The sequence below is a fragment of the Sturnus vulgaris genome, chromosome 9 (genome assembly GCF_052056855.1).
Source record: "Sturnus vulgaris isolate bStuVul1 chromosome 9, bStuVul1.hap1, whole genome shotgun sequence".
In the NCBI taxonomy this organism is placed as follows: domain Eukaryota; kingdom Metazoa; phylum Chordata; class Aves; order Passeriformes; family Sturnidae; genus Sturnus; species Sturnus vulgaris.
Window position 1 is genome coordinate 12952216 of NC_142251.1, and position 22776 is coordinate 12974991.

General features: G+C 36.1%; 1 long non-coding RNA gene across 1 annotated transcript; it reads right to left on the minus strand.

The window, feature by feature from the left end:
* Positions 1 to 217: 217 nt before the first annotated feature.
* Positions 218 to 14414, minus strand: LOC148222814 (uncharacterized). Its single transcript, XR_015805261.1, has 3 exons — positions 14017 to 14414; positions 2845 to 3017; positions 218 to 668 (listed from the first exon to the last, which is right to left on the minus strand). It is a non-coding gene; the product is annotated as an uncharacterized LOC148222814 (long non-coding RNA).
* Between the last annotated feature and the right edge of the window lie 8362 nt (positions 14415 to 22776).

The following is a 22776-nucleotide window of genomic DNA, read 5'->3' on the forward strand; positions in this document are numbered from 1 at the left end:
CAAGTAGAAAAACATAATGGGAAAATCAAGTTTAGTTGAGGCAGAAATGGAAATTTTTAAAATCTAGATTAATTTAAGCAGAATCAAAAAATATTTCTGAAGGGTTGAAGAAAACATAGTTTTTAAATTTAAAAAAACAAAACCAAATATTTGACTTTAAAAAAAATTCTTATTTATTTTCATATTCAATCAGAATGGTACAGTGACGGTCCTTTTTGCCAGAAAATATATAAATTCTCTCTGCTGTAGAGTTTATGATTTTTATTCTTCTTTCAGACCATTTTGAATCATGCTATAGTGAAATCACATATTTCATATACATTATTTGCTGTTCTCTTTAAGAACAGGAACTTCTGTCTTCCTATGGAATAATAAAATTCCAAAGATCATCTGCCTCCTGTCAGAGCGGATTTCCCCCGATGGTTAGACATTGTTACAATTATCCATTATGTTGGCATTTCAGTTTCTTTTGAACTGTATGATACATCCAGTCGCTACAACTGTTCCCAAATCATCAGACAGCTTCCTTGTTTAATGTGGTCCATGGAGGGCAGGAATAAATTACCCTGGCTCAGGGATCCCCCGTGTATCTGCATGCAGGATTGTCAGGTGCGGGTTCACACTGTTGCTCAGTGTTACACAGAAAAAAATATTCAACAGTTGAGGCACTGGAAAGGATGGGGAGAAACTGTAAATACCCTGGTAGCAATGCTGGTTGCAAAAACAAAACAAAACAACACAAAACAAAACCAAAACCAAAACCAAAACAAAAACAAAAACAAAAACAAAAACCAAACCAAAACAAACCTGACATGCTACAGGAAAAACAGGAAAATATCCCTTAAGTCCATACTTTAAGGATTCTGGCGATCCCAGCCTGCATGAGGTAGATGAGCAAAGAGGGACTGAGTGTAGCTGGACTGTGCCAGTTCTGTCTCTAATGGTCACAACTGCAGGACCCAGGCTGGTTGGTGACAAAAATCTTCTTCTGTTCAGAGATATTTAGTTCTAGGAGATCTTGGTGTGCATAAATCTAGTATCAGTAAACTAGAATGATGGACAAAGAAAACTTTTTGGGAGATGAAAAGTCTTCTGACAGTGGTTCTAAAGGAGCCAGAGAACATTAAAGCAGCCTCGAGACCAGAATAATGCAGATAATATTAAATTAATAATATATTAAATACAGAACTCCCCATGAGCTCACGAGATTAAAACCTTTTGCATCCCAGCCTCTGGAGAAGCTGAATGAAGGTTCTGTCCAGGGGAAGCCAGGCAACACCTGAGATGTGGGAATTTTATCCTGTGACAGAATCCGAGTTCTAGTCCTCACCTTGTTGACTGAATCCCATGACTTTTATCATCTCAAAAAATAATATCTGCAGATAAAAGAAAGTTTGCATTACCCTTCTTCCCATCCATCCTGTCTTAAGCACAATCTTTCCAATTTACTCTGAAAAACCAATATCTACATTCTCTAAATTTCTAAAAACATAACTGTGAACTAGTACCATGTGTCACACAAGCATTAAGTATTTAAGGAGAGAGAATAGTTCTGGGTGACTGAATTGTAAACAAAGTTTGTTTAAACAACTTTTGTTACACTTTTGCTAGGATTTGTGTTTGCTTATCCAAGCCCGAACACATTAGAAATTGATAATAAATCTGACTGCTATGCTGTTATAAGTATAGGATGTTCCACACAGGCATTCAGAATTTCAGTTAAATTTTGGGAATTTTACTTATTCTACCATGAATTCACAGAATTTCCACAGTACTCTGTTTTATCTGACACTCTGCACCCAAGAGAAAAAAGCTCCTAATAGAAGCTAGCTTGATCGTCCAGAGTGCTTATGCCATGATTGTTCAATCATAAACTTATTTGAATTCTCCTGTACAAGTTTCTGATGTTGTATCAGACTTTGTCCTTAAAATTAATCAGCTGGTATTTCCAAGAGACAACCTTCTGGAATATTATCATATCGTCTAATGACATCTCCATGGCCCACATACGATCTCTTTCAATTAGTCAGTCTTTGTTCAATCAGATCAGTCTGATGGGAGTGGACAACACATTTGAGGCAGAAGATTACAGTGAGGGACATTTCCTCAAAACTGTTGACTTTAACTATGAATAACTTTGTGTTCTTTTTAGCCAGCTTTTCTTGTAAAGGAAATATTTTATAAAAATTGGATTAAATTGTTATTTTCGGTGGAATGAACATTTAATGATGTTGAACAAAAACTTGTTTGCTTTTTTAATAGTGACTTAAATACATTTTAAAAACAAAATTAGAAATTATTATGAAAAATTGTGGTAGCACACTTGAAAGAATGTAATTTTAAGTATCTGCAGCACTGCATCCACTTTCAGTCTTGGAAACCCTCTATAATATAATTTTTTTCACCATATGTGGAAATAAAAGACTTAGATATATATTAGAGTTATTTATTTGGAGTTAGTTTTTAAAATAAATTTCAATCTTAAATTGTACTGGTCACCAGGCTTTTATTTATGGTAGTATCAATCTGTTTTTGTAATCAATAAGAGAATCATATGCTATATATGACACATCAAAATCTGCCTTTGAAAACAAGTATTATAAAATAGTAAGAGCTAATGGAATTCTATATGGTATACAGCAATGTGGGCAACTTAACACATCATGACATCAACAATGGCAATCACATGCATTGCATTCTAGACTTGAACTATTTTTCTTCAGGACTTTTTGGGTCACAGAGGAAAATTTATAGATAAACTACTAAGGTAAAATTCAGGATATCTGTGACTCTTTTGCAATAAAGATTATTTTATAATAAAAATAACTTTAGCCCCCAAATTACCTCCTTATTTACACCAAATAACATCTTCCTGTTGGGCAATGCTTTGTGGAGGTGGAGAGGTGACAGATCTCCTCCTGCAGCTTTAGAGCTCTGGTCACATGGAGCTCGATCTCCAGGAAAGGCAGCTCGTGGAGAGGACCTTGTGCAGCTGAGCCCTGATGGCTTGTGGTGAACTGCAGAAAAATGGGCCATATTTGCACTTTTCCAAGGGTGAATGTGAAACAGAACCACCCCACCCCAGGGAGGTCCAGAAAACTCAAGGGACTTCAGGACATTGAGGAACCAGGACAGCTAGCCAGACTTCATTGGGGGTTTTTCATCACATTTTCTGCTTCTGGTTGACATTTCTTCAAAGTTTTCTTGCATACCCCTAAGCCCCTGTTAATGATTTTTTTGTTTGCCTTCTTGCCTTTATGCAGAGAATATGTTGTTTTGTTTTGTTTTTTTTCAAATGAGGTATTAAAAATCCATTTCATAGGATACATTATTTATCTAAAATAAAAAATAATATGTTAAGCCCTCTTTAACCTCTGAATCTATGTTCAGTAAACATAATGAATAATTTGAAAATTATTTATGCTTTGACAAAAATGAAAAGCAGGAGTAAAATGATAAGTGAAGTCGAAGTAACAGGATTTTAGCTATGTATGTATAGAAGCAAATTCACATATTAAAAAAATCTAATGTGCCACAGAAGGCCAAAAGAAAGGCCATTCACTGCAATGCAATTCTCTTTTTATTTTTGTTTTCTTCCTCTCACTTTTAGACAGTTCTAAGGGAAGCTGCCAAAGATTTTTACAATATGTCTTTTTCTGTTATGCCTTAATTCAGTAGATAACACATTAGCCAGTCTTCATTTGTACTGTGTGTGTACATCAACAACACTATATGGAAAATAAGCTTATGAATGTTCTGACTTTCACAGTATTATCAATGCCACTGCCTGCACAATTCGGTAGCTTCTAGATGAGCCTTAAAATTGCTGAGAAAAATAAAAATAGGCAGCAGTAGTGTCAACACATGGCAGTTTGTTATAGGAACACATTCGCTTCAGTGCTGTATCTAAATTCTTCAGATCAATATGTGATTTGTGGTTCTTCAAATACTCAATTATCTCAGGTTTTGAAGATCTTGCCTGAAGACAGTAGAAAGAGTATTGATTTGTCTTTAATATAATACTTTTTGAAAGCGGTTCTTGGAACAATTTCAACTTTAAATGTCATGTTTTCCTATAATTATTTTGATCAAATAAGTATAGTATTTGATCGTTATAGGCATGGGTAATTTTGCCAGTTTTTACAGAAAACATTGCAGGATCTTTGAAGAAAATAGTTGTTTAATCCTTTCCATTTTCTCCCTTGCTCACAATGTACGAAAAAAGGTAGTTACAGTGCAGTGATCTAACACACCAGTACATTTTGAACTTTTGTGTTGTATGTTAACTGCAGCAAAGATTGTGGTGATGAAACATTGCAGAGCACATTCAACAGACAGAGGACACTGAAAACTGGACATTGGGTCATTGATAGTAGGTAAATATATGCCAGTGTTTATTGTTTCCTTTTTGAGAATGAGAAATACTACAAATATTTCAGTAAATGGAAGCATACATGCTGTGATAAATGGCCATGTTTCAGTTCTACTTATTTTATGACAACTGCTGCCAAAAATACTCTGAAAGGGTTTAAGATTATTTGGGAGATGGGTGATCAGAAGATGAAATTATACTTCATTATTCCTTTCTCCAAAAGCAGTATGAGCAAACAAGACTGTAATTATGACTCCTTTAATTAAAACAATTCATCGTACAATGGTATGTGTGGAGAAGTCTGTTGCTGTTTTTTAAAGATCTCCTCCCTTAAATTCCTTACTTTTATTCCTTGTTTGAAAAATCAATGAAAGATTTTTAAAGAGCCAGGTCTGTGACACTGGAACAATGTTTTCTGTAGTGACCTGCTGCTCCCTAACTGATCCATGCCACAGAAGTCTTGTGCCACACAGTGCATTATGATAATTGTATGTAGTCAGGTTAAGAGATTTTGTAAATCAAATGTTTCAAAATGGCTTGTCTAATAATAACACGAATAACCCAATGAATTTTTACAAATGGAAATAAGTTTGTCTTGGACTAAAAGAGGAAGTTGTTAGCAAAATGCAAATCTCTAGGAGATTCAGTACTACAATATTGCAACTAAAAGCTATCTAAAGAAAATGAAGATCCAACCCCATTTTTTAAATTTTTGCAATATAACATGCAAGTGAACACTTGGCTCCATCATTCTTTGCACTGAAATTATAGCCACTTAGGCAAGTGGACAGCAATAAAATGATGAAAAAGGATTAACCTTATTTAACACTGTAATTTGTTTTCTTTGGTTGAAACTTCCCTCAGCCTCTTTTTTGGATGAAATTCAGTCTTCCTTCAGGTCTCAGAGGAAACAAGTGCTACCATTTTATTGGAGACATAGAAGGACACTTCCCTGCCTTGGGGAGGCAGCTGCAAGTAGTCATGAAGGCAGAACAGCATAGCAGGGAAAGATTTCACCCATGACCTACTCAATTTTGGACTCTGTTCAGGAAAACACTTAAGCACACATTTCCTGCTCCTTATCATGTCCCACTAGAACTTAAAGGCGTGCTTAAGTGTCATTTGGAGGAGGAATGCTTTCCTGAGCAAACACAGCAGAGAAATGGACTCCTGTCCCACCTCCCTGCTCCTCTCTGCCTTCCTGAGCCAGCACAGGGCAGGGATGGAGCTCCCCTGGCCACGGGGCCACACCTGCACCTGAGGGTCCCTGTGCCACAAAACACCAACTGTGCCTTCCCCACGGTCCTGAAAATCACTGTGCAGTCTACCCAGGGCTTAATGAGCTGAAAGAGAAAAGCTGTTGGGAGCGTCTGCTTATTTTATATCAACAATTAACTTCCTTTGTTCGTGATCTATGCAAATGAATCGAAACTTACAATTTAAAGGTATCCTCATTTGGCACTAATGATGGAAAGTTCATCTGTGCTATTAGCTTATTTTCATGTTGAACAGAGTTTATTTGCAAACATTCATCCACTTTTCTGTTCTTAAAATCTGAACTGAATACGTATGGAGCTAGGCTCTGTGTATTCCATATTAGTAAGCATTCCTGTCTTGATTGTTTGTATGCAAGGCTATGAAGCAAGAGAAGCTCCATTGCTGCTCTTTGCTGGAGGGCTAGTTCCACTGGAAATGCTAAAATGATTTCACTGCTCTATGTATAATTCATTGAAATGTTTTAATGGTCAAAGAGAAATGGGAAAATGGGCCGTACAGTGTACATACGCTAACTGTAAGGACATTACTTTTTTCTTTGTCCAGTTTTGTCTCCAGAATTTTTTCTATGCACACACAGATTGTCGTAGGAAGCAGTTTAATTTCTAAATCTGATTTCTTCTGTTCATAATAAAATCTTTATTAAATAAGCAGTGGAGTAAAGCTAAATTAATCATGAGCAGCTAGATCCACCAATGCACTTATGTGCAACAACTGTGAAAATGACAGCACATAACAGTTAGGCATCTGCTCCCTGTAGCTGCTCTGTGCCCTGAACAAGGTGCCCAGGTTCCTGCTGCATTTTATGGAGCCACTTGGACCCTCTGGATTGAAGATCATAATGTGTCCATGGCTATGCCACAGTTAGTGGCAAGAAAAAACTGGGCACAGCAAAATGGATCTTAACCCGAGCTCTTCTCTGAGATCCTAAAGGAATAATAGCTGATAAATGTGGCATGGAGGGTGGAGCATGTTTGTAAGCCTTCAAACACAGAAGGAATTCACATGGAACCTGCTTGAGAGCCTTGTACAGCTCTCTTTTGTACAAAGTGTGTGGTTGGTAAACAAAAACCAAAAGCCAGCTGTGCAGGCTGTCCCCTGAGAGGCTGTGCAGAGCAGCCTGGGTCCATCGGGGGAGGCTCAGCAGGGACAGCCAGGTCCTGCCCTGGGCTCCAGTGACACAGTGGCTGCTGCCAGCTGTGCCTGCCATTCCCTCCCTGACACTGGGCAGTGAGCTAAATCCTGCATTTGCTCATCTGAGAAAAAGACAATAATGACTACATTTACCTCAGATGTTAACTAAATGCAAATTATTGTTTTCCTGAGTATTGTACTCACCACACCATAAAACAAGATCAAACCTCATTCTACCTCCCTGTGAGCTCTCTCCAGTAAACACCTGAAAGCCAGTTTTGCTCAGCTATTCATCACATTTCTACTCTTACATGTTTTTGGGGCTTTGCCTTAATTGTAAATTAAATTGAACTATTTCAACCATCCATCCTTGAAAAACACAGAGCATAAAATGCAAATTCAGATTCAAAATGCATATTCACATTACTTGGAAATAGGAGACCAATTGTTAATTACCAGATCCTATGTGGGTATACATTTCTTTATAAATTTAAACCTATTTATCTACATACATTTTATATATATATACACATATAAGTATCTAGTCATCCATATCCTTTTCAAAAACTATTAATTTTTGTTTGAATTCAACCAATTTACATAATGTACAAATCAAGACAGTTGTGCAAACTTCAGAATTGACCTTACTGAGAATCACATATTTCAGAGCGAGTTTTTATTTTATTAAAAGGATATTTGAGAGTCTGAATTGTTTCTGTGTAAACAAGAAAAAAATTCGTGTTAGAAAACTATGGAAATGGAAACTATGGAAACTTATTCAATGGAAATGTTTGTGCTAGAGTTATGTGACAAGAATTTGTGGAATTACTTCTAATATGAAAATGTTCTGTATGTTTTGCACATGGACACTGATGTAAAATATTAACCACTCAACACTGAACACTGTCAGATGAGAGGAGCACTAAAAATATGATCTGTATGTTTCAATAACCCTGTTTACTTGAGATTGAACCTCTTGTTTAGGCTTGTTTTAAAATTCTAGCACTTAGAAAATGGTATTGTTTGCTGCACTCAGCTGTTAAATATTATTATATTACTTTAAATATATGGTTAAGAAAAGTGTAATTCTCAAGGTAAGGCATTTTGTGAAAAAAGAAAAACAAAAAGCTGCTTTGAGACTGTTTCACTGCTATGCCATAAAACTCATCCAAAATATATATTTTTAATAGAAATAGAAGCCAGCATAATAGATGGAGAGTCTCAAAATGTAATCACAAACCCTATTACTGTTCGGGGTGTTATATCACCAAGAAAAGGAAACAATATGCACACAAATACAGGTCTAAAATTTAGCTTCCTTTATCTTGTCACCAAGTTAGGAGGTAAAGGGCATGCTGCAGAAAAACACTACATAATAACAGCTGTTTGTTGGTTTGTACAATTTTTTTTAAAATGAAAATAAGATGGAGCAACATTCTGTGGCTTATTTTACATTTATAAAAATGGCTAATGCTAATATTGATGAAGTTCTTCCAGGAAAGGAAAACTCTTCTGCTTGAAAGTGTTTCAAGATCACTACTCCACGTGCAAAGAAACGAACCTGTCATTATCTAAATCGAGGAAAATATCAGAGTGGGAATTTTCCTGAATCCACCAAGCCTCTGGAGCTCTTGCTGCTCCAAGACTTGGGCAGCCGTGGCCAGGACAGGGATAAAAGATGGATATAAAAGGGAGATGTTTTTGGCTGTAAGTCAGAAGACACAGTGCACATTTCCTCCCTCTGGGCTTTCTCCGGAGGCTGTGCAGGGGCAGGAGCAGCCGGGCTCCCTCCCTGTCCCCCTGCCCGGGGCTCTGCTGCTCTGAGCATCCCGGTGGGATGGGCTGGGGACAAAACCCTTCCAGCCCACAGCGGCTGAATTCGCCACACACTGCCTGGTCCGTACTCTGCGCTCACTCACAGAAGCACATTTCTCTTCAAAATACATCACCAATTCACAGATTTATGCCTTTGTGGCAATGAAAGCAGTTTTCACATTTAATACTGCATTTTTAGTATCATGATCAGCACCTACATTACACAGCAGGAGAAATAGAAATATTGAAAAAAAGGAGAAAAAAGTAAAACTAATGACAAACATGACTTTTTTTTCTATCATTAGAAGAAAAAATAAATATTTTTAAGATTTACCCTCCTCATTAGTAACTGGTTTATGCTATGTTTAAACGTATGTTTTAGATAGCTTATATTCTACTGAAGAACCACAACATGTTTTCTTTGCAGCTCTTATTATTTCACTCTGTAAACCATGGTGTCTTTCGAAAGGTAGAAAAGGAAAAAGGAATGCATAGTCTTCCTCAAATGAAGAATAAAAATAGTTACTCTACTTTTTTTGTCTTCTTATTAAGATTGATCTTTGCTGTAGCTTATGCAACACACTAAATTACAAAATGAGGCATACATACTAATCCCTAGAAATATTCAAACTTTTCAGTTCCTTCCTCTAGTTTCACACTAGGTAAATTTCAGTGGATTTGAAAGGATGCAAAGATAGTAGCCATGGTCTAATATTTTGGAGAACCAGGTCTATCTTGCTCAGCATATTTAAAAAAACCACCAAAACTTACTATTGTCTACTGCTGGCAATACAAAAAGCACCAGCACCACTTTACATATTTTGCTTAACCTCTTTTCTTTTCTTTGAGAAGATGCAGAGTTGCAGAGTCTTAGGTGGAATTGTAAGAGCAAGAGACTAGTCATTAAATTCTTATAGGTGATGATAAAGGCTAAAGGCAAACAGTTTGTTCCCAAACAACAAGACTACATTGAGTGATTTTTTTTTAAAGAGTAGATTAGCACTACTTGAATTTTAAACAAAGTTTGCCAAAAAAAGGGAAAATAACATGAGGCTCAATTAAAAGAGCAGAAACAGAAAAGGTGGCAGTTCTCTTGAAAATTCTTTACTACAATCTTGGAATTGGAGTGATTAAAAGTAATCAAGCATTTGGAGCAAATACTTTTGAAAAACTATTGACAAAAAATTTCTAATGTTTTCAACTCACAGTGAAAAGTGTAAGGTTTGTTTCAATATGAGCTGTTCCTAACTCATATCTGTAGCTCAGGCTCGCAGATGAATTTTTAATGATGAGCAATAGTGGTGTCAAAACATTTCCAGAGAGCATAATCTCAGAAAAGGATTCCTTCAAGACATTGTTTGTGTGCATGGACAGCATTAGACTGAACGAGTCTGAGTACTGTAGACCTTCACAGAGGCTGAGGGGAGAGTTGTGTGTTTCACCAGTGACATGTGGAAAAGCAATCAGACACTGGATTACATGGCTGTCACTGTCCATTTGCCTTCTTTATCTCTACTCACTCTGAGCTCCTGCAAGTAATGACATTGCTGTGTAGAGCAAGACAAAAATGTGCAAGAAAGAATGGGTTTGGCATATTTAAACTTTGGGTTTTCAATTTATTTGCAAAGCAGTTAAAAATTTCTTTATTCTGAACGTATTTCTTCAATTATATACTTAAGGAATATTTGCTAAGTTATAAAGGTTACTTTGCATTTATAAAGGCTACTGTTAAACAAATGGAAGGTTTTTGTGGTTCATTAATCTATGTTCAATGTTCACCTATATGTAATCTATTGCTATCTACAACAATCAGTTGCCCCAATCTTTGTATATGGTCTTTGTATTTATAAATACAAGGAGCATCTAAAAGAATTTGATAAACTGATATGTGTAAAGAAGTGGCACGCCTGTTGTCTGGGGAGCACAGATTTTCCTGCACATATTTGCTAAAGAGTCTGGGTGTGAAGTTTCCAGTTTACCTGTCTGCACTCTATACCTTCATACTACAGTTCATATGACACTCAGGTTAAAGCCAGTGTCTGTAAGTTAATGCATCTTCAACAGCAAAGTAGATGAATACAGCAGTGAGAAAGCAAATAGCTGAAGAATTTTAGCCAACCTGTGCTGTATTCATTCTCTCCTCTGCACAATAAAAGACATTGTTTTGACTGTGCCCTTGATGTTGGAAAAATAATAATAGCATCTTGCCTTGCTGAAAAATTAGAAAAACATAAGTCTCTATATACTGTATTCAGAAAAGATTTTTCCTCCTAATCTAAATGTATCATTTAGATACATTTGAATTTTCTTAAATGCAGATGCAAAGCCTGCAACTGAATACTTGAATTTTAGTGGTTCAGGGACAGAATTCTGCAATTCTTTATCATTACTTCAATCCAGCAGTAAGCAGTGCCATCTTTGGGGACCATGGGGAGGAGTTTTTTTAATTTTGATTTGTTATGCTGCAAACATGAACAACCTTGAATAGACTTAATTTTTGCTTAGAACAGAATAACACTATGTATCACTGTAATTAATTTAGACTCTGTGAGTCATTTTACATTAATTTTAATAAAAATGATACATGCACTGGAGGTGGCCTTGAGAGTAGACATAAATTAAATGAAGAGAAAACGAACATGCTTGCAACATACACAGTCTATTGGCTTGCTTTTTCTTACTGAACTTGTAAAGAATATCTTCACCAATAGAATGCTCATTAGAATTACTTTAACGGTCATTAAAGTAGATATTAAAACACACAGAAATGATTACATAAATGTCTGTTGTGTCTTTTAGCCTGCTGTATAGAAAATATCGCAAACTACAAGCATTGCTTGCAAATGGTACAGCTTAAGAGTCAAACTGACCTTTCTCAGAGCTTTTTCCATTGACAGCATAGCATTTGATGGAATAAGTCATAATGATTTTAGCTTTGTATATTTAAAGGAGTAAAAGATGATTACTTTCTGTGGAAAGAAACAGATAAGAACTCAGTGTCCTCTGCAGCTGATGAATAAACACCCCAAACTGCATAGTACTCTGGGGACTGTAAAAAAAAAGACAGAATTATCTGTTTCAGCCTCTTCCCTTATACTTTTTTTCCTAACTCTTTACTACTAAGGACCTTTGACTGCAGAACAGGGCATAGCTTAGTAATGTATCTTTCAGAGTGAAATCTGCTTCTTTGATCTTTATTCATTTTTGCTTTGCAAGTTCAAGGTAAATGTTTCCCTCAAAATCCCACGTTCAACAGCCTTCTGATAAAGTTATTCAAAGTAAGTAATGTCTGCTTAATACAATGTTTTCCCTCCTTTAATTAAAACTTGATCCATTGCTAACTTGACTATCAAACCAAGAAACAGCATATTTGAAAGAATTTTTTTTTCTCAGGATGCATGTGAAATTATGTAGGGGAAAGTTCATTACCTGAGTGATAATAAAGCTCCAATAAAAAACAATATCCAGGTTTTTAGTATCTTGGGTTGGGGAGGAGCAAAGAATAAAATATATTCTAAGCAATATATCTGAAGACTTTGTATCTCATTTGCATGCATCAAAAATAAATAAATAAATAAATAAATAAATAAATAAATAAAAGGCCCCAAGAGGGCAGGGCTTGTAGAAAAGTCAGTTTGCTTGTCAAAGTGAGTTCAATACAATACTTTTTCTGATACTTCATTTAGTCTTATTTTCATTATTTTATCTGCATGTGCTTCTTCATCTGGCTGGGAGGATTCACACTGCAGTAAATCACACAGCATACTCTTTTTTCCTTCTGACATTATTCTACATTTTTATTCATTTTCAAGTCACCATTTTTCATACACATACCAGGTCAAATCCATCTCCCACTTAAATCCAAGTGTCTCAATGACTGTAGTGGGAATTCAATCAAATTATATTCCCTATGCCACATCAAATTCATAATCTTTATTCTTAAAAATTTGATCCCTTGAACACTTGCAAGACTATTCTTTAGTTGTTCCTTGGCAAAGCCTTTTTGTTATACCCATGTTCATCTTCCCATGAAAACACCTGCTGTCATTCTAAATACAGTATTTAGCTCTTCACATGGAAGGCAACAAATTAAGGACCAAGAAAGCAGACTTCAAGCCATGTGCATCTTTGCTCACATCTAAGTTATTCATTCTGTAGTTTACATGATTAAAAAGCTTGTTAAAAAAAGGAATTAAAGTAATTGTCATCTGTAATTACGTAGGAGAACATGCACTCGGGAAAACTTCAAACTCACTTTGTGATACCAACGTTGGCAACACAATGATGAAGAGGAAGTCTTTCACAACCAGACATTACCCCATCAATCAGTTTGCAGTCAGGAGAAAAATTGACTTTGTCATGATATGGTTCTTAAAGCAAAAGTAATAAATTCTATAGAAACAGCAAGCCTACAGCGTAGCTAATTTATTCATTATCCACCCCAGAAAAATAATTAAGTCATGCTTTCTTTCCTGGCTCTTCATTACAGTTTAGCCTTTTTCTGCAACAGTCAGTGACTGAATGCTTATTAAAATAAATTAGCTGCAAAACTTTTAACTCTGTCTTAAAGAAAAACTAATCCACTTTTCTAGTGGAAACAACATTGATTAAATAAACTGAGTTTCATGCCGAGACGACTAATTCCTTTAGCCACAGTTTCCTATCTTAAATCATGTTGTATCTGTATTAGTTTGAGAAGTATATAATGAGCTGTGAGTTTATAATTGGTATTAACCTCTTTCTGTATGCATTTCATTTTTAGCCAGGGTGATTTTAGTGATGGAATGAAATCACTATGCAGCCTATAGATATTCGTGCACTTGTGGATCCCTTCTTTCAGGATGCACACATGCAGTCATTCAGACATACTCTGTTACCCCTCTGATCCAGCTGTTTCAGACAGGCTGCCTTGACAGGAAGGAACTTCATCCATACCAAACTGCTTCACTAGACAGGAATATCACTTTAAGAAAGTAAGTGTTTACAAACTTGCTCATATTTCATATAAGAAATGTGAGCATTTAAAATAACATTTGAACATGACCCACAGACAAGCTGAATTAACGAAAACATTCTCTCAATTTGTGTTTCACATAAAACCACATCGTACAAGGCCAAATGCTGCAAAATGGGCAAATAAAGCTGAAGGAATTGTCACTATGTGACTTGTGTAGAGTAGCCCACATCATTGTTTTAAAAAATCTATAGGCTCATACTTTTAAAAGCAAATATTTTCTTTAATGCCAGCAGCAGTAATCAACCAACAGTTTGCTAAGTAAAGCAATCTAGTGATGAATCAATCAGATCACACACATACCAGCTGCCACAACAAAAGAGATAATAAGAATTTGATGTGAAATAGTGATTAAATTAATATAATTAAGCCAGGGATAAATCCATCACCCCTTCCCAAGACCAACCTTGTCACAGGGCATCAGAGGGGCTGGCTGATGCAGAAGCACAGCTCAGCAATAACTGCAGCCTGAGGGTGTCGACATCCTTTGCACTCACAACAATCCCCTGTGCACTTCCAGTGCCTCTGAATATTTATAAAACCCTCAGCCTCATCTTCAGCACCCCATTCAGCTCCTCTGCCCTAGGAAGAGCATTTTTCTAAAGAAGCCATGTACATCATGGATCTTAGTCCCTCTAGTCCCTCATTACCAGCTGCCAAAGCTTCTCAGGATGGCACAACACAGAGCAGCCAAAGGACCTGCTGTTTGAGGCTGGCTTTTGTCCCAGTGCACAGGAACCATTTTGATGAAACAGAGAAAAGAAAATATAAAAATCTCCTTTGCCACACACGTTGATGGGTCCAACTGCACTGCATAGGAGGCGAGAAAATCTGCGCGGGGCGACGCTCAGATTACAAAGGGCATTCATCAGGCAGGGCATGCTCTCAGCTACTGTTAATTCAGCAGCAAAGAACGAAGTACCTGATGAGCCTTGGTGACTGCTCCATCTTCTGGGCTGCCTGGGTCCTGTGGGGCTGAGCAGGGACCCCAGGGAGCACAGGGATGCAGGGATGCAGGGATGCAGGGAGCACAGGGATGCAGGGATGCAGGGATGCAGGGATGCAGGGAGCACAGGGATGCAGGGATGCAGGGATGCAGGGATGCAGGGATGCAGGGACACAGCACCTCTGAGGGTCTGGTGTGGCCCTTTGTCCTCCTGCCATGATCTGCAAGACCAACCCACGCAAGAACCCCTCAAACTTCCTATTTAAAACCCCACAGGTGGTGCGGGACTGGCAGGGCAGAGGCAGAAAACATTCTTTATTGTAACTTTCCCCCCTCCACCTCTCTGGATTGTTTCCCTTCCCTTTCTCTGCTCAGCTCGTTTTATCTCTGCCAGGCTGCGAGGGCAGGAAGGGAAAATGCCTGCCCTGACAGAAAACTCCTCTTCTGTGGGCAGGAGCTCACCCAGGAGCTCCGGCTGATAAAAATGTTCTACATCTTGTACTGATAACACCTTTGGTCTTTGCTTTACACTGTGGTTATTGCATAAATTGCATAAATTCCACCTATCTGTAATTTCTTTTTACATTACAGCAATAAGCATATGAGAAACCAAAGCCTAATAATCAATTGAAGATAATACTTAAAAAAAAAAAAAAAAAAATAGTGATTGCTCTATATTTACACCAGTGAATTATTCAGAGAAGGTAGCTTACCTAATTCAGGCAAACAGCAGGGTCTATGACAAAACTGCTTAGAATTTTTTGCTGTAGTAATATGTTTATTTCTTCTAAGAGCTGAATTTTAGGAAATATATTGCCTTTGTGTATTAATACAGTAGTGAAGAAATTTACAATTTTCTGGCATTAACTTGGTGCTAATATTTTCCAGTGAAAAATCTTCAGTTATATGTGTATATCCATAGGAATATTTAAATCTGATTTATGTGATATATTTTTATCTAGTGACAACTGGAGACCTCTGATAAATTAAAGAAATGAAAAAAATGTCCTCTCTCTAGTTTTACTAGATATACTCACATCAATGGCAACTTATTTAATTTTACATGCCACACTCCCTTTCTGTTCCTTCATTGAATGATCACAGATCTTATCATTAATTAGCCTTCTAAGTATTTTTTTTTAATATCTATAAAAATATTTTCTGAAATATGATTTTCAAAGTATTCTTTTCAGCATAAAGTAAAAATATTAGTTTCTGGTGGACCTTTTCTCAGAAACCCAGGCTCGACGTGGAAGCAGATAGTATAAAGAAGTACGAGATAGTAGGGAATTTTTTTAATGCTTTGGTGAGAATATGTTTTGAAAAGGAAGTGGTTCTAGGAGCTTGATTATTGACACTGGGAGGAAGTCTTGAAAGAAAGGACTGCTCTGCTTGCTAAGTGACCATTCTGTTTCAGTCTGGTTTATATACCTAAATAAAACAAGTTACACTTAAAATATAAGATTGCCTGAGTTTTGAAAGCTGCATTAAGCAGTGTAAACCATGTAGAAGGACCAAACCACCAGGAGAGGGAAAACAAATTCCTTTATACACTCGTTTTTAACTAAATTATTTATTTGGCAGGATTTTAAATAATACTCTAATTTTCTACTAATATCCACAGAATTGAACTCCAAAGTGGTTTAGTGAAGTCTAAGAAACTGAGTGCATACCTAAAATCATGTGTGTGCATAGGTGCATATAGGTACAAACATTCACTGCAGTGAGCACACAGCTGTGGACAAGGAGGGACAGTTTAGGGGCCAAGATTTATTCTGATGAGACTCCAGGAGCTGAGATTCTCTTCTTGCACTGAAGAGTGTCCTGTGAGCTCACAGACACAAAAGATGACAAGACTGTTGACATATTCCCAGAGTACTTTAAATTTATATTAAAATATAAGGTTATCCTTTATAAAATTTGTGTGGCAATTTAGTAAATAAAATATGAAACTGTGAGGTGCTGAAATAAGAGAGAGGACTACTGTGTGTTATTTATCTTGAGTTTGTCAACAAAGAATATTTCTGGACAGTCCAAATGTTCCCTCAACCTTTGCCAAGAAGATTTTTAGTGCCCCTTTTTGAGCATTTCATTACCTTTTTGCTCCTCATATATGTTATTTTCCCCTGTTAATCAAGCATTTGAAATGCTACTATTTTTATATAGTAATTGGAAATTCATAATTAGCTATTAAAAAAGAAGATGAGGGAGAATGTGTAGTCTTTTCGAAGTACATTATGTGATTTCTTTTATTACAGCTTCTCAGATTATATCAAAATTATAAAGTATAGGGTAAAGAATTAACACATGATATTCTTGTGCACTTTTATTTTTACTCCTGTGTGACTATAAAAGTTTTTTAAACAATTGTTTTTTTAAAAAATACTAAAAATGTGACAAATCTGATACAACTTAATTTTGTATGTCACATGGTCCCACTTACATAGCTATTCCTCAGTACTCTTAAGGAATGTTGAGAGGAATGAGATCTGACATTCTTGAAATTATGGGCTTGAAATAATAATTCTCCTACAGCCAGTGGAAAGACAGGCCACTCACAGGCTTGGGTCTGGGGAATCCAGAGCCTCCCTCTGGAGTCTGAGCTGACTCAGAAGGGACCATATGGAGAACAGTTTCCAAATTAGGCACTTCAGAGTGGCTCACTCTCATTATGACTCAAATTTTGTGTGAACACATTTTCAGGAGTTTCAATATTATGATGTCCAAATCATAACAGCAGTCATGTTTCACACAGATTGAATGTCAGCTGTGTTTCTGAAAGGCTCCAGCAATTTTCTGTCTTTGGTCTTCCAATCTTCAGGGCTTGAGAGGCCTGAACTCTAGCACACGTCAGTCCAGGGTTTTAAGGGAAACAAAATGCAGTTTCTTCTTCTTCTAGCACTTCTTTTTTCATCTCTGTGCTCCAGTGTACTGGATCCTGCCTTCATAACAAGGAATGTATGAAAATAGGTGCTGAAGAACTGTCCTGAAAGTCACTCAGCTATGAAAATAGGTGCTGAATGTTTAATTCTCATAAAATTAGGACTTCTGACTTTTTCCAGCAGATGCAAGTCCCCCAACTTCATACCTAGATAAATGAGGCAACCCCAATACTTGGAAGAATCTGTCCTTCACAGTCTTATGCTAGCATTCATTAAAGTTATTGTCCTCAAAATGGAAATGATTTTCTTTTCTTTTGAATGTTATTAGAAAATAGGAATTAGTTATTATTTACTGTAACTTACAATTCTAAATACTTTCAAATTAATGCACATGCTGTACATTTTCAATGAACTAATGTGCAATTTTTAACAAGTGAAATATATCAAATGAAAATGATTTTGTAGCGATCTAAACCCAATTAACCTCAAAGAATGTTATATGAACATAGACTGTGAAAGATTTTAATTATAGCAGTAAATGCTATGCAATTATTGACCGAGTTTGGCAGAGATGTTTTATGTTGCCTACTGTTACTATGTACTGGTAGGTTTTTAATTTGGAAGCAGAAAAAATTAATGTCAAATCACACTAGTAATTTGAAGAGTCATGGATTGAATACTTGTTGACCACTTGAAATTATAATTCAGGCAGTCTTTCCAAAATAAAATTTCCGTTAATAAAAAGGAAATAACCATAACTATTATACTACAGGTGTGTGCTTGAAACAAAATTAAATGAAAATATATTAGTAAAGGAACAGATATCAAGTGCCAATTGCTGATTCTAATTATGAAAATGTTTGCTAGTAATCTCATTAGTCTGCTTAGAAGTCATCAGTTACACAGAGCTTTCTGGCTGTCTGAAACTATAGTTTCAGGAATAACTATGATCTGAAGATCATATTTTTATAGCAGCTGCATAAAGTTCAAAACTTTTCCAACCGTTCCTCCGTACATAAAGGTAGCAGTAAAACAGTCGAATGCAAAGACATTCATGCATGTAAATACATTTGTTATGTCTTCATGCCATTGGGGGTTCAAATAGATAATACAAATAATCTTCATTTAAAAAAACCCAGTGTATAAAATTGTAAGTGTAATAAAACAGAATTTAAGAACAAAACTTTTGTTTCTTTTTTGTAGAGGGAAAACAAATCACTTCTCTGCATTCATTTACTGTTTAATTTAAACACTCACAGAAGAACAATAATATTCCCGTTTTACAGAGAAAAATGAGGAAAAGATAAATTTAAACATTGGAATAAAGGATCTGATAAGGGATTCACTATGAAGCTATGTTCTTTCCATTAAGAAGCTGTGGACATAGCACGTCTTTTGTGCTTTCATGTTATACAAAGCTCTTCTTGGACTGCACAAGGTAATGCTGCATTTGACACAGAAACAGAATAATTTAAGTTGTAAGGGACCTCTGGAGATCATCTGGTCCAACCTCTTTCTCAAAGCAGAGCCAGCTTTGAAGTTAGAGCAAGCTTCAAAGTTAGACCACGTTGCTCAAGGTCATATTCAGTCGAGTTTTGAATATCTCCAAGGACAGAGATTTCACAACCTCTCAGGGCAACCTATTCCAGTACTTGACCACCCTTATTTTGAAAAAAAAAAAATTTCTTATATCATGTTCTACACTTAGTTATAGTCTTCCAGTAGAAAAGTCTTGTCCCATGAGGTAAAAAAGAAACCTTTAAAGTAAGTCAGTTTCTTCATGTTTTTTGGGTTTTTTACTCAAAGAAGGGTGATATTGACTGCAGAAGGCACAAGAAAATATTTGAAAGAACAGAGCTGCTATTAATTTACTACATACAACTTTTGGAGGTCAGCTATGCTTGAAAGACATTTTTCCTAGTAATTGTGTAGAGCCTGTGTTGCCATTATCTATGTATTCTTGTGGTTTTATAAGTTAATTAAATCCAGGAAACAACATTCATAATTCTGAATTTGAAAATATATTCATAAAGATGGTATTTGATCTCTTAGCCAGCAAATTTTTACCCTTGGAAGAATAGAGTCTTAATGATCACAAAAAGCCATTTGTCTGCAGGGTAAAAGGTTTGATCAATGTAAAATCATCAGCAGAGAAGACAAGAAAATAGATTTTAAGAACTCTCCAAGAGGAGCAAGCATGATCAATAGGCAAATTGACTACTTGAACAGGTTTATATCAGAGGGAAAACCTGGCCTTGAAGGCAGAGCAGAGAGGCCCACAGGAGGAACCTTGGACCCCTGAAAGATCTGATCATAAACCAAAGCATCCTGTGGAAAATGAAATGGTAGGAAGTTGCTTGCAGGGTTGTGTTTTTCCCTCCTCTGATCTGTCTGCCATGTCATACTTATGAGAAAAAAAGTAATTGGATAAAAAAATGAATTCAAAATTTCCATTTTATTTAGTCAACCTACCTCTAAAGAATAAAATAAGGTGGAATGTTTCAAGGAAGATACTTCTATTACAAGGATTACATACAGATGGACTCTAGGTTGGTTAGAGTAAGAAACTCCTTGCATGAAATACTTTTGTAAATGCTCAGCTAGTATTTAGAAGAATATTCATCAATCATATCATGTTACGTCTTCCTATAGTAAATACAAATTAGCTAAATAAAATTGTAATTAAATGTTTAAAATGGCATCAAACCCCATTGTGTAGCAAGTCAAAAGCTGTGGGAAAAGGCATGGAAGATTTCTGGCATTCTCGAGTTCCTCCTGATGTGCCTGAAGTGAGTTTCAGTGCTTTGCAATACTTAGTTAAGGAACATAGCCTTCCTTCTCTGCTGTCCCTTCTGTCCTGATCTGTTTATTTTAATATGCCCATAATTACTCTTTTTAGGATGCTATGTCAGTCTTAGGAGACTTATTCTCTATGTAAATTTTTTTCTTACTTCTGGACTTAAACTTGTATCCTGTGATTTTTCTCAAAGGACTATGAAGCTCTGGGTTCCTTGGGTGGCGGTGGGGGCGGATTTATTTTGCATTTTCCTTTTCAGTAGATTCTTGTGTAATTCAAAATACTTTCAGCCAAAATACTAACTTTTTTCATTCCTGAAGCAGATAAAGTTGCTGGCATAATTTTCTTTATATAGTCCTCAGAGTCCGAGGTTTAGGACCTTAATTTGAGTTTGACAGATCAGCTTAATTTTACTTTGAAGGGAAAGAAAAAGAAAAACAACAAAAAAAACACCCCATCCACCATGAACTGTGTGAGCATTACAATAAAATAACCTTGAAGAGACAACTTAATTAGTATTTAAGTGATCCTGAATTACAATGAAATTCCTATGGAAATGTGAACAACCACCTGCATATCAAATAAAGTCATGAGATCATTGCTTTTACAGTAAATATAATTTTGATCGTTAAAACTGCATTTATTAACAGATATATCATCAGAAAATAATTTCAAAAATTTAACCACGTAGAAATGCATACATGATGCATTGTCTTATGGGAATGATTGGGAATAAGCAAGCCCCAAGTGTTAGGGTGAGCTAAATTCATTCAGAATGACCTTGGAAAAGTCATTTTCACCTGCTTGTGCTTCAGCCAGCCCAGATAAAATACTGTATAAAAAGCAAAAGCAAATTGATAAGCAGATGCTGCTTTTAAGCTGGCCATTAGTGACATACATGAATTTCTGATGTGTATAATTTCACACTGAAGGCAGAAAGGGTGACTTGTATTGGTGCTTCTCCTAGTTTTATTTGTTTGGTTGGTTGTTTTTTAATATATGTTTGGGTTAAATATGTGGAAAAAATATTTTTGATGGAGAGCTGTTATTCAGTGTTCTGTTCCTGCCCCTTTCTATATCTTCATAGTAAGGTGCTGTGCTAACTGTGGAGAAACAAAATTCTCTCAATGTGATGTTGAGCCTGGAAGACATCCTGTCATTAGCACAAGCATGATAAGTCACACTACACATGAAGCCTTGCTGCCCAAGGGACTCACTGTTTTCTCTTTTTCCTGAGATACCTCTGCAACAAGAGTTAATGATCTCTGAAGTCAAAATTAGAGATAACCAAGCACTCAAGAAAAAGAAAACCCTTCCAGAACAGAACAGCTGCTGGAGACACAAACTCAAGCAATTCTCCTCTCAGCTTCTGCAGCTAAACCAAGCCTTTCTCTCCTGTGCTCACTGCAGTGACTACACAGGGAAGAAAATCCTAATATGTGTGAATGAAAATTGGGAGAAATATATGGAAAATAAAATATGTAGGTGTTTTATAATTTTTGGTAAAATTTACACTATTAAATTTTTCCCCCTTCTCCTAAAAATAATAACAATATTAAAAAGTGAAAGATAAGAGGCAGATGCAACAGAGAAGGTGAGTAAGGAACATGATGGAACTCCTGACCTGGAGTTACAAAGCTGCTAAAAAAGACTTTCTAGATTGGTGTCAAGTGGTTTAGACTGAGACATTTTGGAACTAAAGCAAAGACTTTAGCAGGTTTATTCCAGGATAGATTGGATTTCAGTAAGGGTGAAATACATCAGTGATCTTCTGGGGATAGCAAAAAGAAAAAGTGAGAAAAGGTAATGAGGCATATGACTTTCCTGTCAGTCTGGGAAATGATCTTCCAATATGTGGAAAAGTAAATTTGATCCCGATAATGTGTGCTATAGATTATTAGGGAAAGATAATAAGACAGTCAAAGAGATGTGGTACAAAGTGTGTTACCCCTCCTTTCCCAAAAAAGTCTTCAAATTTTATATTAAAACCATAATGAATGCACAATTGAATCAGTCAAAAAATAAAGTAAATTTAAAAAGAAGAAATTCATCAGGGAGGAAGGAAGGCAGCTTTGTCATACAGGAAAAGAAGCACACTGAGTTCAAACCTACCATGACTAATTTGGCTATGGCAAGATGCATTATTAATATGAATTTTAAAGAACTGAAACTTCATGTGTTCATTTGACAACAAATAACAACAACAAAAATTCAAGTAGTTTTAAATAATACATCTCAAAAAAGGTAGAGATCAAAATAGTGGTGTCTACCAGTACTGATGATAAGTCTATTTTTTCAAGTTTCCGGTTCCATACCTTTGGGCTGAGATATAAAACAATTTCATTCCTCATGACAATTTTTGCAATTATCTCATAGGAGCTGCTGGCAGTGCTGCTGTGATGTAACAAAAACTAAAGTAACTGGCAATAGACATGAATAATTTAGGAGCCAGAACAGCTTCGTGACATGCCTCAATTATTCACAGAATGAATTGGTGGTGACGATGATGATGATGGTGATGATTCAGAGCAGCCTTTTTTT